Genomic DNA, 11,768 nt, shown 5'->3' with positions numbered 1-11,768 from the left:
TGGGCATCCTTATCGTGTTCCTGATCTTAAGGGAAAGGCTTCCAGCTTTTCCCCATTGAGAATGATATTTGCTGTAGGCTTTTCATAGATGGTTTTTATGAAATGGAGGAATGTGCCCTCTATCCCTACACTCTGAAGTGTTTTAATCAGGAAAGGATGCTGTATTTTGTCTAATGCTTTCTCTGCCTCTATTGAGAGGGTCATGTGGTTCTTGACTCTTTTCTTGTTGATATGATGTATCACACTGATAGATTTGCAAATGTTGAACCACACTTGCACCCCAGGGATGAATCCCACTTGGTCGTGATGCATAATCATTTTAATGTACTGTTGGATCCTATTACCTAAGATCTCGTTGAGAATTTTGGCATCCTTATTCACCTGGAATATCAGTCTGTAATTTTCCTTTTTGTTGGGCTCTTTGCCTGGGTTGGGGATCAAGGTAATACTGGCCTCATAGAATGAGTTTGGTAGTTTTCCTTCATTTCTATTTTTTGAAACAGCTTCAGGAGAATAGGTATTTTTTCTTCTTTGAATGTTCTCTAGAATTCCTGGGGGAATCCGTCGGGCCCTGGACTCTTGTTTTTGGGGAGGTTTTTGATCACTGCTTCAATCTTTTCATGATTAATCGATCTGTTTAGATAACCAATTTCTTCAAGTTTCAGGCTTTGTAGTTTATAGTTTTCCAGGAAGGCACCCATTTCTTCCAGGTTGTTTAATTTATTGGCATATAGTCGTTGATAATAGTTTTTAATAAAGCATTGTGGTCCAAGAATATGAAGGGAATAATCTCTGTCTTTGGGTATCGGTTGAGACCTGTCTTGTGACCCAGTATATGGTCTATTCTGGAGAAAGTTCCATGTGCATTGGAAAAGAATGAGTATACTGTTGTTCTGGGGTATAGTGTTCTGTATGTATCTATGAGGTCCATCTGGTCCAGGATGTCATTCAAAGCTCTTGTTTCTTTGTTGCTTTTCTGCTTAGGTGATCTGTCTATTGCTGAGAGCAGAGTTTTGAGGTCCCCTACTGTTGACTTATTATTATCTGTATGTCTCTTTATTTTGGTTAACACTTGGCTTATGTAGTTGGCTGCTCCCATATTGGGGGCACAGATATTTATAGTTTGATCCTCTTGTTGGTTAGACCCTTTGAGAATGATATGGTCTTCTGTATCTCTAACTACAGTCTTTAGCCTAAAATCTAATTTGTCTTATAGGAGAATTGCTACCCCAGTTTTCCTTTGAGGTCTGTTGGCATGAAAAATGGTTCTCCATCCCTTCACTTTCAGTCTGGATGTATCTTTAGGTTCAAAATGAGTCTCTTGTAGACAGCATATGGATGGGTCATGTCTTGTTAATCCCACCTGCAACCCTGTGGCATTTTATGGGAGCATTTAGGACATACACATTGAGAGTGATTATTGAGAGATATGATTTTAATGATGTCATGTTGTCTGTGAAGTCTTTGTTTGTATAGATTGTAAATTTCTGTTCTGTGTCACTCTTGGGGTCTTTTATAGAACCCCCTTAATATTTCTTGTAGGGTTGGCGTGGTGGTCACATATTCTTTCGGTTTCTGCCTGTCTTGGAAGGTCCTTGTCTCTAACATCCACTCTGAATGGCAGCCTTGCCGGATAAAGGATCCTTGGCTGCATGTTCTTCTCACTTAGTGCTCTGAATATGCCTTGCCAAGTTTTCCTGGCTTGCCAGGTCTGTGTAGACAGGTCTGACGTTATTCTGACGTTCCTCCCTCTGTATGTGAGGATTCTCCTCCCCCTGGTTGCTTTCAAGATTGTATCCTTGGATCTAATATTTGTGAATTTCACTATTATGTGAAGTGGTGTAGGTGTGTTCTCACTGATTTTGGGAGGGGTCCTCTCTGCCTCCTGGACACGAATGCTTGTTTCCCTCGCTAGATTAGGGAAGTTTTCGGCTATAATTTGTTCAAATATCTCATCTAGACCTCTCTCTTTCTCCACCCCCTTGGGGATGCTGATGATTCTGACATTGGAATGTTTCATTGAGGCCGTGATCTTCCATAATCTACATTTTTGAGATTGGATTTTTTGGAGCCAAGTTCCCATTTTTTCCTTCTTTCTATCATCCCATCTTCTAATTCACTAATTCTTCTGCCTCATTTACCCTGGCCATCAGAGCATCCAGTTTAGACTGCATTTGATTCATAGCATTTTTAATTTCTGCCAGATTCGCTCTCATTTTTGCCCTTAGAGATTCTATATTCTCGTTAATATTTTCATTAATATTTTTTTCAAGCCTACACATCATCTTGACCATTGTTACTCTGAACTCCATTTCTGACAATTTGGTTATATCCATATCCCTCAGTTCTGTGGCACAGGCCACAGTCTCTGTCTCCTTTCTTTTCTGGGGATTCCTCCTCCTGGTCATTCTGATGAGGAGAGGTTGCGGGGATGCGCAGAGCCCTAATTATTGACCAGGACCCAGGCAGTGTGCACTTGTTTTATAGGGTCCTTAGGTATGTGGGCTTTTTGACTTTTCAGCCTGCCTTCTGGGGAGGAGGGGACTGCCACGCTGATACTCAGGCAACCCTGTTTGGGTAGAGTTGCCCGGTCCCCTGCGAGGGGGCGTGGGGATGGGCACAATGTGAACCGGTATTTCTGGGCTTTTGTCCTCTGGCTGCTTTCCCTGGCGGTTTTCTGTGACTCTTCTGAGAGTCAGAGCAGCAGTGGCTGTATCCTAGCCTCTGTCTCAGAACAGAGGCAGTCAGCTCTCCACTGAGCTCTCCTGGCCACTTTAACTCTGCTTCTGTACGTGCTGCTAAAAACCCTACATTGTCGCGGGTTGTGCGCCCCACAGCCACTCTCCGAGCCCTCGCTCCCAGGGCTGGCACGTCTCTGTCCTTTGTGCTTCCAACACCGGTTCCCACATGCGCTCCCCAGCTCCCTGTTTCAGTGTGGTTCGCACGCACTCGGGAGCTCCGGTTTTCAGTCTGGTCGCGCACACGCATTGCCGGGCTCCCGGTCTCAGTCTGCTTTCTCCCGGGTGCCAGTCCGCAAGTCCAGCCCACTCCCCAATGCAGGAGGCTACTGCTTCCTGGCGCCAGAGTGCCACAGCTCCCTCCCCTTTCTTTTTATCTTCTGATATCTGTGCACAGATTCACAGCTCCCCACTTTGTACCTCAATACTCAGCCCCGGAGATGTTCGTTTATAGAGAACCTGATGTATCTTCCTACATCTCGAGCTGATTTAGTGGGTGTTCAGGATGATCTGGCAGATATCCATCTCCATTCAGGGTACCAGCTGAAAAAAGGTCCCTACTCCTCCGCCATCTTCTTTCCTCCTCCTTTAGTTCATCTTAAATGCAGTCCAGCCACTTAGCATGCTTACTTCAACTGTACTTCTCATAAACAGGTCATGCTTGATTTTTAGATCTGACTTCAAATGTCTCTACTCTCATTTATTTTCCTTTATTGTCTTCACAATGGAGAAACAAAGGCAGGCGTGGGGGAAAATAATAAGTTCAGTTTGAGATGTGTTTAATTACTCTTCCTAAAAAGGTATTTCCCCAAATAGCCACATGCCTTAATTTCTGACCTCATGCAGATGTCTGCCTAAAATGTGATCTCTCAGAGTAAGGCTTTTCTGATCACCATATTGAAATTCAGTTTGTCAAAGCTACTTTCCTTATTTACTTTCCTACTGTATTTTTCTCAAAATCACTTAGCATGGTGATTCATACTCTAAGTTTTATATTTTGACTAGTTAAATACCTTGCCCAACTACCTCCTGAGCTCCTTGAGTGCAAGGAAATCTGTTGCTGTTGTCTATTTCTAGGTTGGCTTAGAACAGTTACTGAGACACTGTAGGTACTGGATATTTCAAGGAAAAAATATTGTAAGTTATGCCCTTAAGGATATCACCTTTAATGAAAATAGTTTTGTTATATCATCTTGTTATTCACACAGCCCAATTTTGATTCCTTTATTAGTGGTGACAAGGTTCTTTAATACTCTGTTTCTATGTTTCTATCAGGAAATCTTTACTTCTCCAAAAATGTAGCTAAACTTTTGTTTCACCTCTCATTAGTGGTGTTCAATCCATATTTTTTAATCCAGAAGTGATAGATCCACATTCCTCAGTCATTCATTTAGGTCACACTTTGAAATAACCAATGCTACATTACTAGCCACATCTCTCAACATTTCATCTCTTATAATACATGTGTTGACCAATATGAATTTTATAGGATTTCAACTAACTTTAGGATTGCTCTAGTTATTAGGTTTCAACTTGAGTGTATTTACCTGCTTGATATCCCCATGAGTTTGTTACTTCATATTGTCCAATCACTAAAATAATCAAAAAATATCCTCTACACATTCGATAATTTCTTTACTTCTAAGAAAACCTACGTTTACCTCATCTACTAATTATTGTCTCCCTTGATGATAGTTATTCTTCAATACCTGTTGGTTTGATATTATCTTACCAGAAATAACATCCATCAGCTGGTTGTTTTGATTTTAGGAAGAAATCATAACAAATTGGCATACTTCCTTACAGATGATTAGATTTGCTATTGGTTGCCCACTCATTGAAGACTATGAACATTTTATCTCAAGTATGATCACTGTATTCAAGGCTGGTGCTGAAGAAAACAGAATCCCTTGCTTACCTCCCATGTTCTGATTTTGCTGGTCTCTCTTTTTTTTATTTCTCTGGTTTTTCTTGCATCTTTTCCCACAGAGATCTTATTTGTTTCAGGAGCTTTTGCTACAAAAGAACCAAGAATGTGAGCATCAGAAAAGCTGTTATTGAAACTGTCATATCCTAACATGAAGAGGGGCAGGGAATGCAAGATAAATGATTACTAAAGAGGGCAAAGTGCCAGCGCATTTTATTGTTAAGCCCAATGTCAAATATGGAGGACTTTTATAACCACGGAGTAAACCTACAGTTGGAAACGTTGTCTCACTATGGAGGAAACTGGCCCTCAAACTTAATGTCACCAAACCATATTCATTAAATGGAAATTGTCTCAGCTTTTAATTGTCCTGTTGCTAGTTATTATCTCCTAGTATCCTATTATGTTAGCAAAGAGATAGTGTTTCTAAGTAGACTCTGTTAGATTAGGCTTCTTGCAATAGTGGTCATAGTGGACAGTAACCATTCCTAAAAATAACAGATTTGTTCACCTTGGTCTTACGCTGAATTGTCACAGTTCCAACTGTGATCAACATCATCACCATCGACTTGAGTTGTAAGATTTTAACTGTGAAAATGTAAGTGCTATAGGATTGAGACTATCTTTTTTGCAATAGCTGACCCAAGTGTCTGGCACATAATGTCAGTTAATATCTGTTCTATATGATGCATGGATGAATAAAAATTACTTTTGCTTCCTGATAATCTCTCAAATCTCTCAAATATCAGATCCTCCAGATTCAAACTTGTCTCTCAGCCATTGCTTACCCGGTATTCCTCAGCAGTCCAATCAATGGAACAATGTCTATGGGCCACATGCTCCTTAGATTTACAGCAGAGCCAACAGAGCAGATCCTTTCTAACCTCACAGAAGTTCTTTGTTTTCATGTGCATCTCACACATCTTTTCTATAGAGCTCAGTAAGTGGTAAGGTCTTGCCTGCCTGGCAAGGAATACCCGTGTCTCCAAAACAATGTTGGTTGTAAAGTCACCTATAGTGACTGGGTCTATTAAATAATTCACACATATGGAGCAAATGATCTCATTATGGTCAATGTTGGAAGCCATGTCTCTAAGGAAAGAAAAGAAGTGAAGAAAGAGGAAATGAGTTTGGCATGGGTCTTGAAAGAAGCACATATTCAAAAGCATTATAAATACTGAGAGGTATGAGCATCATTTCCTTCCTGTATGTATGGATATCCTAGCATATACAGCAGGACATGCTATGTTTTTTCATGCAACAGAAAGACAATGTTGAAGAAGAGAGTCCTCATGTTCTTCAGCCAGCATAGTGATTTGTTGAACATGGCCTTCCTGTCAGAGTTCCAGCTCCCTTGTACAATTCCAATTTTGTTCACTTATGTCCTTTCTTCTAAACAGACCTGGGAATGTAGTACAGATCCAACTGCCAGCCATGGAGTGTGCGTCATATTTCCCCAAATGCAATCATCCTTATCACTTTGCCAGTAATTGGTTAGAGGTCACTTGACCCTATTTAGCCAATGAGATTTGAAGGAAATACTATTAGGAGGATTTTGTGAAGTGGCTGCTGGCTCCTGAAAAAAAAAAAAAAAAACGTAAGGAAGAGTCAAGTTAACTGTTTCATGTTCCTCTGGACAGTGTTTGAATGTGAGGCATGGGACTGTCATTTTGTGACCACAATGTGCATTTACCTAGAGACTAAAACATACACCCTGAGCATGACAGAAAAACAGAACAGCTGGGTGTTTGACAATGTCATCAAGGCATTAAATTAAGCAGCTCTGGGACTGACCACCAACACATGTAAGAGAAATTGAGGAAATACAAAAATCCTCCTACAATCATCATCATGAATCACATTTTCTGGCAAGAATCACCAATGGATACGAAAATCATTGTCTAAAAACAGTATTACTCCAAAGATTGTTTGTTAATAAGTGCCTCACTTTATTACCAACTAATATATTAAATTATTTATTTCAATTTTAAAAACACATACTTTTAGTTACCATAAATTGTGACTAAATATTTTTTAATTAGTTAGTTGCTGTTATGTTTCCCATCTTTGAGAACTTGAGTGGGAGAAGCTGCATATTGGGAAGGCTTAAAACTTATCTTGGGTCCAAAATAGCCACAAAGTAAAAACTGCTTTACCAAATGGTTATAAAATCAAGCTTTAGGATAACTCTTTGAAAAATGGGTAACAATAAAGTGATGATGCCTACAGATATATTTATGAATAACAGTTTGTGAGAGGATATTTATGGACTTCTGTGTGATGAACACACCATTTTCAGTGACATGGGACGTAAAGCCTTCTACTCAAACCTGTCCATCATGAGGAGATAGTTTGAGGGACAGGGAGAAAGTTTAGATCAGCCCTGTGTAGAATGGGCTAGAACCTATCAAGAATTCAGTAGGAATATAATCATTTCTAGATTGATAACATTAATGAAAATAATACCATGAAAATGATAATAGTAGAAGCTAATACTGTTTTCCAACTCCCCTTATCTGGATTATCTGTTTTAGTCTTCTCAACAATGGTAGTAACTTTTTTCTATCTTTACCAACATTTTATAACAAGGAAGCTTGACACAGTGTGACTAAAATAAGTTACTTATCTCAAAGTCACATATTGAATAAAACGATTGATCCCGTATTCAAATGCAGATCCTACTGACAGAAAATGAAAGGAAAGACAAAAAAAGAAAAAGAAAAACTAAATTTTAGTGTCCAAGATTAACATTAAATTAAACAACATTTAAGGATCTCTGAACTGTATTGAGAATAATCTATTATAAGATTTCATGGTAAAAAAGACCATATATTGGGTACTCAGTAGATCAGAGTTTGAAGGATGATATAAAACAAGTTTTTCTAAAAAAGGAAGTTGTTATAATGAGAAATGTATGATGTGCCAATGTGTAATTTGGAAAGAGAAGAGAGAACCATTTTTTATAAGTTTGCGTATTTCTTAATGATTTTATTTATTTGAGAGAGAGAGAGAGCAGGAGCAGGGGCAGGGGCAGAGGGAGAGAGAATGGACAGAAGGAGAGGGGGAAGCAGACTCCCTGCTGAGCAAGGAGTCCACCTAGGGGGCTGGATCCTTGGACTCCAGGGTCATGACCTGAGCCTAAGGCAGATGCTTAACCAACTGAGCCACCCAGGCGCTCCAAAAAGAGAACCATATGATAGTTTACCTTTGGTTACACAACCATGCGACATGTATACATGCTCAATGCACACAACCAAATTTACTTATCTCAATGCCTAGCATATTTCTTTAAGAAGATTCCCTTCTCACACTCTACTTTTTTTAAAAACAAAAAGTTGACCTACTTTAAACTAAATACTGCATACTTTTTCAGATCTTATCTACTACCTTCATTTTGAAAATTTCAAAGCAATTCAATTTATCTCTTCTATCAATCCTGATGCATTCAAGTAATTAATGATAAAGAGACTAGTAATATAATCATGATTCAATCAGACTCATTATCTAGAATTCCAGTTCTCTATTGAATGGAAGTCAAAATGTTTGTCAGCAGTAAATGATGATTTTGTTTTAAAATTCATGGGGAAGAAAGGGATAAAGAAAGGGGGGTAATCAGAAGGAGGAATGAAGCATGAGAGACTATGGACTCTGAGAACCAAACTGAGGGCTTCAGAGGGGAGGGGGGTGGGGGAACGGGATAGGCTGGTGATGGGTAGTAAGGAGGGCATGTATTGCATGGTGCACTGGGTGTTATACGCAACTAATGAATCATCGAACTTTACATCAAAAACCAGGGATGTACTGTATGGTGACTAACATAATATAATAAAAAAAATTAAAAAAATAAAATATATACTTTTTCTTGACTTACGATGAGGCTACATCTGAATAAATCCATTGTAATTTGAAAATATTGTAAGTTGAAAGCACATTTAATACAACTAACCTACTGAACATCATAGCTTAGCCTCGCCTACCTTAAAAGTACTCAGAACGCTTACATCTACAATTGGGCCAAATCAACACGCAAAGTCCATTGTATAATAGAGTATTGAATAGTGGCACCTGGGTGGATCAGTTGGTTAAGTGTCTGCCTTCGGCTCAGGTCATGATCCCAGGGTCCTGGGATTGAGTCCCTCTTCGGGGTGGGTACCTGCTCAGCAGAGAGTCTGCTTCCCCCTCTACCCCTTCCCCCTGCTCATGATCTCTCTGTCTCTCTCTCTCACACACACACACACTCTATCTCTCTCAAATAAATAAAATAAAAATAAAGTGTTGAATATCTCATGTAATGTATTGAATACTATAGTGAAGGTAAGAAACAGAAAGGTTGTGTGGGTGCAGGTGGTTGTAAGTGCATTAGTGGTCATGGTCACTGGCTAACTGGCTGACTGGGAGCTGTGGCTGCTTCTGCTGCTGCCCAGCATTGCCACAGAGTCTTAGAGCATATTGCTGGCCCATGAAAAAACCAAAACACAAAATTAAAAATGGTTTCTGCTGGGTATGAATCCCTTTCTCATCATTATAAAGTCAAAATATCATTGAGTCCCACTATTTTAAGTCCGGGACTGTCCATAAATTCATTTGGCTGTACTAACAGTAACGGGTCCTTATTTTCATGTTCCATGGATGCCGAGAGCCTTCCCCTATCTAAACTTTCTCCTATGGAAAAGTATCAGTTTCCCATAGGTCTTTCTAAACCTGACAATCTAACTCTGAAAACTGAAATCCAAGTCTGAAACTGAAAACTGAGGAGGCATTTTAAATACCCAACCTAACAATGAGTGTTTCTGGAATAATTGAGCATATTGAAGAGACTAGCATTCTATACAGACCTGTTATACAAACATGTACTGAAATATGTACATACAGATAGCATAACATGAGTACATTGGTAGGCATGGATAGATGAATTACTGTCATGGACAACTAATACAATTAGCATCTATTTATTGCATTACCTATAAAACTGCAAGCTATCCAATGGCATTTGTTTTCTGTAACTCACAATTACGTATGAACAAATCAATGTACACAAAAATAACAGAAGAAAAATAATCATATTAATTCATAAAATAAATACAAACAAAAGAGATTGCATCTATATAATGGAGTAAATTTAAAGTAATGAAATCGTTTCTACTATTAAATTCTTTGGGAGCAACTTAAACACATATGGATTAAATTTCCTATTTTTAAGAGAAAACAGCAGGAGTTGCTTTCATGAATATGGAATACTCACCTGTGGATACTATTAATGGAGTTTTGCATTCTTTATCAGTAAAGTGATGCTGTTAAAATCGATTCAAGAGTAAATGGATGCTCACCTTTCAATAGCAGTAGATTTCTAAAGTCTCCCCAGCCCAGCTGACTCCAAACACAAGGAATATGGAGGGGAATGAAGTTGGCTCTTTGCCTGATGTTTTATAGTCCCTGAACACCATGCCCATTCTCCCAAAGTGATTAAGTTGTCAAACCTTGGGAAAGGTGTTGGGTACATGATTAGATTTTTGTGGAGTGGAAGACACACCCTGATGCAGATGACTGATTGGAAACCTTCTTAAACCTACTTAAGCAAACTGCCACATCTAAACTCTACTGGGAAGCCATGGCTTGAGCTAACCTATGTGATCCACGGACCTGTTGTTTCTAAATAAATGACCCTCCTAAATAAATAAATAAATAAATAAACCCCCAAATATAAACTTTTTATCTGCTTTTAATTAACTACATTACAACCCAATATCATGTGATAATTAAATCCACAAAATATCACAAATCTTTCAATTATGTGCATGTATTGAATAATAAAAGGAGAGGGAGGGAGAGAATATATAGGGTAGTGAGAAAAGGAGCAAAGCCTTAGGGAAAGACCAGCAAGCTATTGTGTGTGCGGCTTTAGACCAAAAGAGGAAAGTAGTAGTATGTTTCCAACCCTAATTGCATCAACCCATTACTACATACTATATTTGGTTATCTATCTGGATGTGCATTCATTCATTCATTCCTTTCTTTTTTTTAAGATTTATTTACTTATTTTAGAGAGAGAGAAAGTGTGTGCACACCCATGAGTGAGGGGAAAGGCAGAGGGAGAGAGAGGACCTCAAGCGGACTCCTCACTGACCAAGGAGCCCAATGTGGGGCTCAAGCTCATGATCCTGAGATCATGACCTGAGCTGAAATCAGGAGTCAGCTGCATAACTGACTGAGCCACCCAGGTGCTCCTGCATGCATTTCTTTCTTGATATTTCTTCAGACTGAAAGTTATGCACATTTCATTTATCAGCCCGGTGTAATCAAGCCCCTGCCCAAAAATTCCTGCTACTCCTCTGGCAGAGCTATCCTTCTACTGTTTTATGGATCTTGGCCAAAAAGGTCCATCACTACACTGTCTCATCTAGTGTCCCCCAAGCGTGAGATCCTCCCATGCAGGGGATGCTGAACCCTGGTGCAATGTCAGCCTCCCTCTCCCTTGTCCAGTGCATGAGGAACTTCCAAATCAGACCTGTCAGGCAGGTACTGCCCAGTAACTTTGGATAAGAGTTCTCTGATTCTTTTGAGTGCTGTCCATTCCTAGGGATTCCTGGGTTCTGTCCAAGGTGGGAGCATCCCACACTGCACCCCAAGAGCCTGGGACAAGATCCCTGAGGGAGAATTCATTCTGGAAACAAAGGTGACCTAAGCCTTCAAAACCGTCAAAGCGCCAAACACCTCTGTCTCCACAGTCACTATCAGCCATGTGGCGCAGTAGGGATCCCGGTTTTGTCCCAGAGTCCTGCACAGCACTTGGCTAAAGCGGGGCAGCCTCGGCTCCAGGAAGGTGTCATCCATGGTCCCACGTGTGTCTAGAAGATGCAGGATTTAGAGCCACTGAGGCCAGAACAGGAGGAAAAATGAACTTTAAAAATACACAATAACAAGGTGTGGCGGGAGCTGCAAGCATTTCTTCCAGTCTCCCCTCTGTAGCTTCCAGAATTGTTGGGAGAGTCACGGTAGAACTTCCAAGAGCCTCTGCGCCTGACCCGCTCAACTGCAGCGCCCCTGATGCCCTCTGTGGTGAGCGTGGCTCCCCGTGGTGCAAGTGCTGGCACAACAGACATCCC

Source organism: Ursus arctos, unplaced genomic scaffold, assembly GCF_023065955.2.
Source record: "Ursus arctos isolate Adak ecotype North America unplaced genomic scaffold, UrsArc2.0 scaffold_22, whole genome shotgun sequence".
NCBI lineage: Eukaryota > Metazoa > Chordata > Mammalia > Carnivora > Ursidae > Ursus > Ursus arctos.
This window is presented reverse-complemented; position numbering follows the sequence as displayed.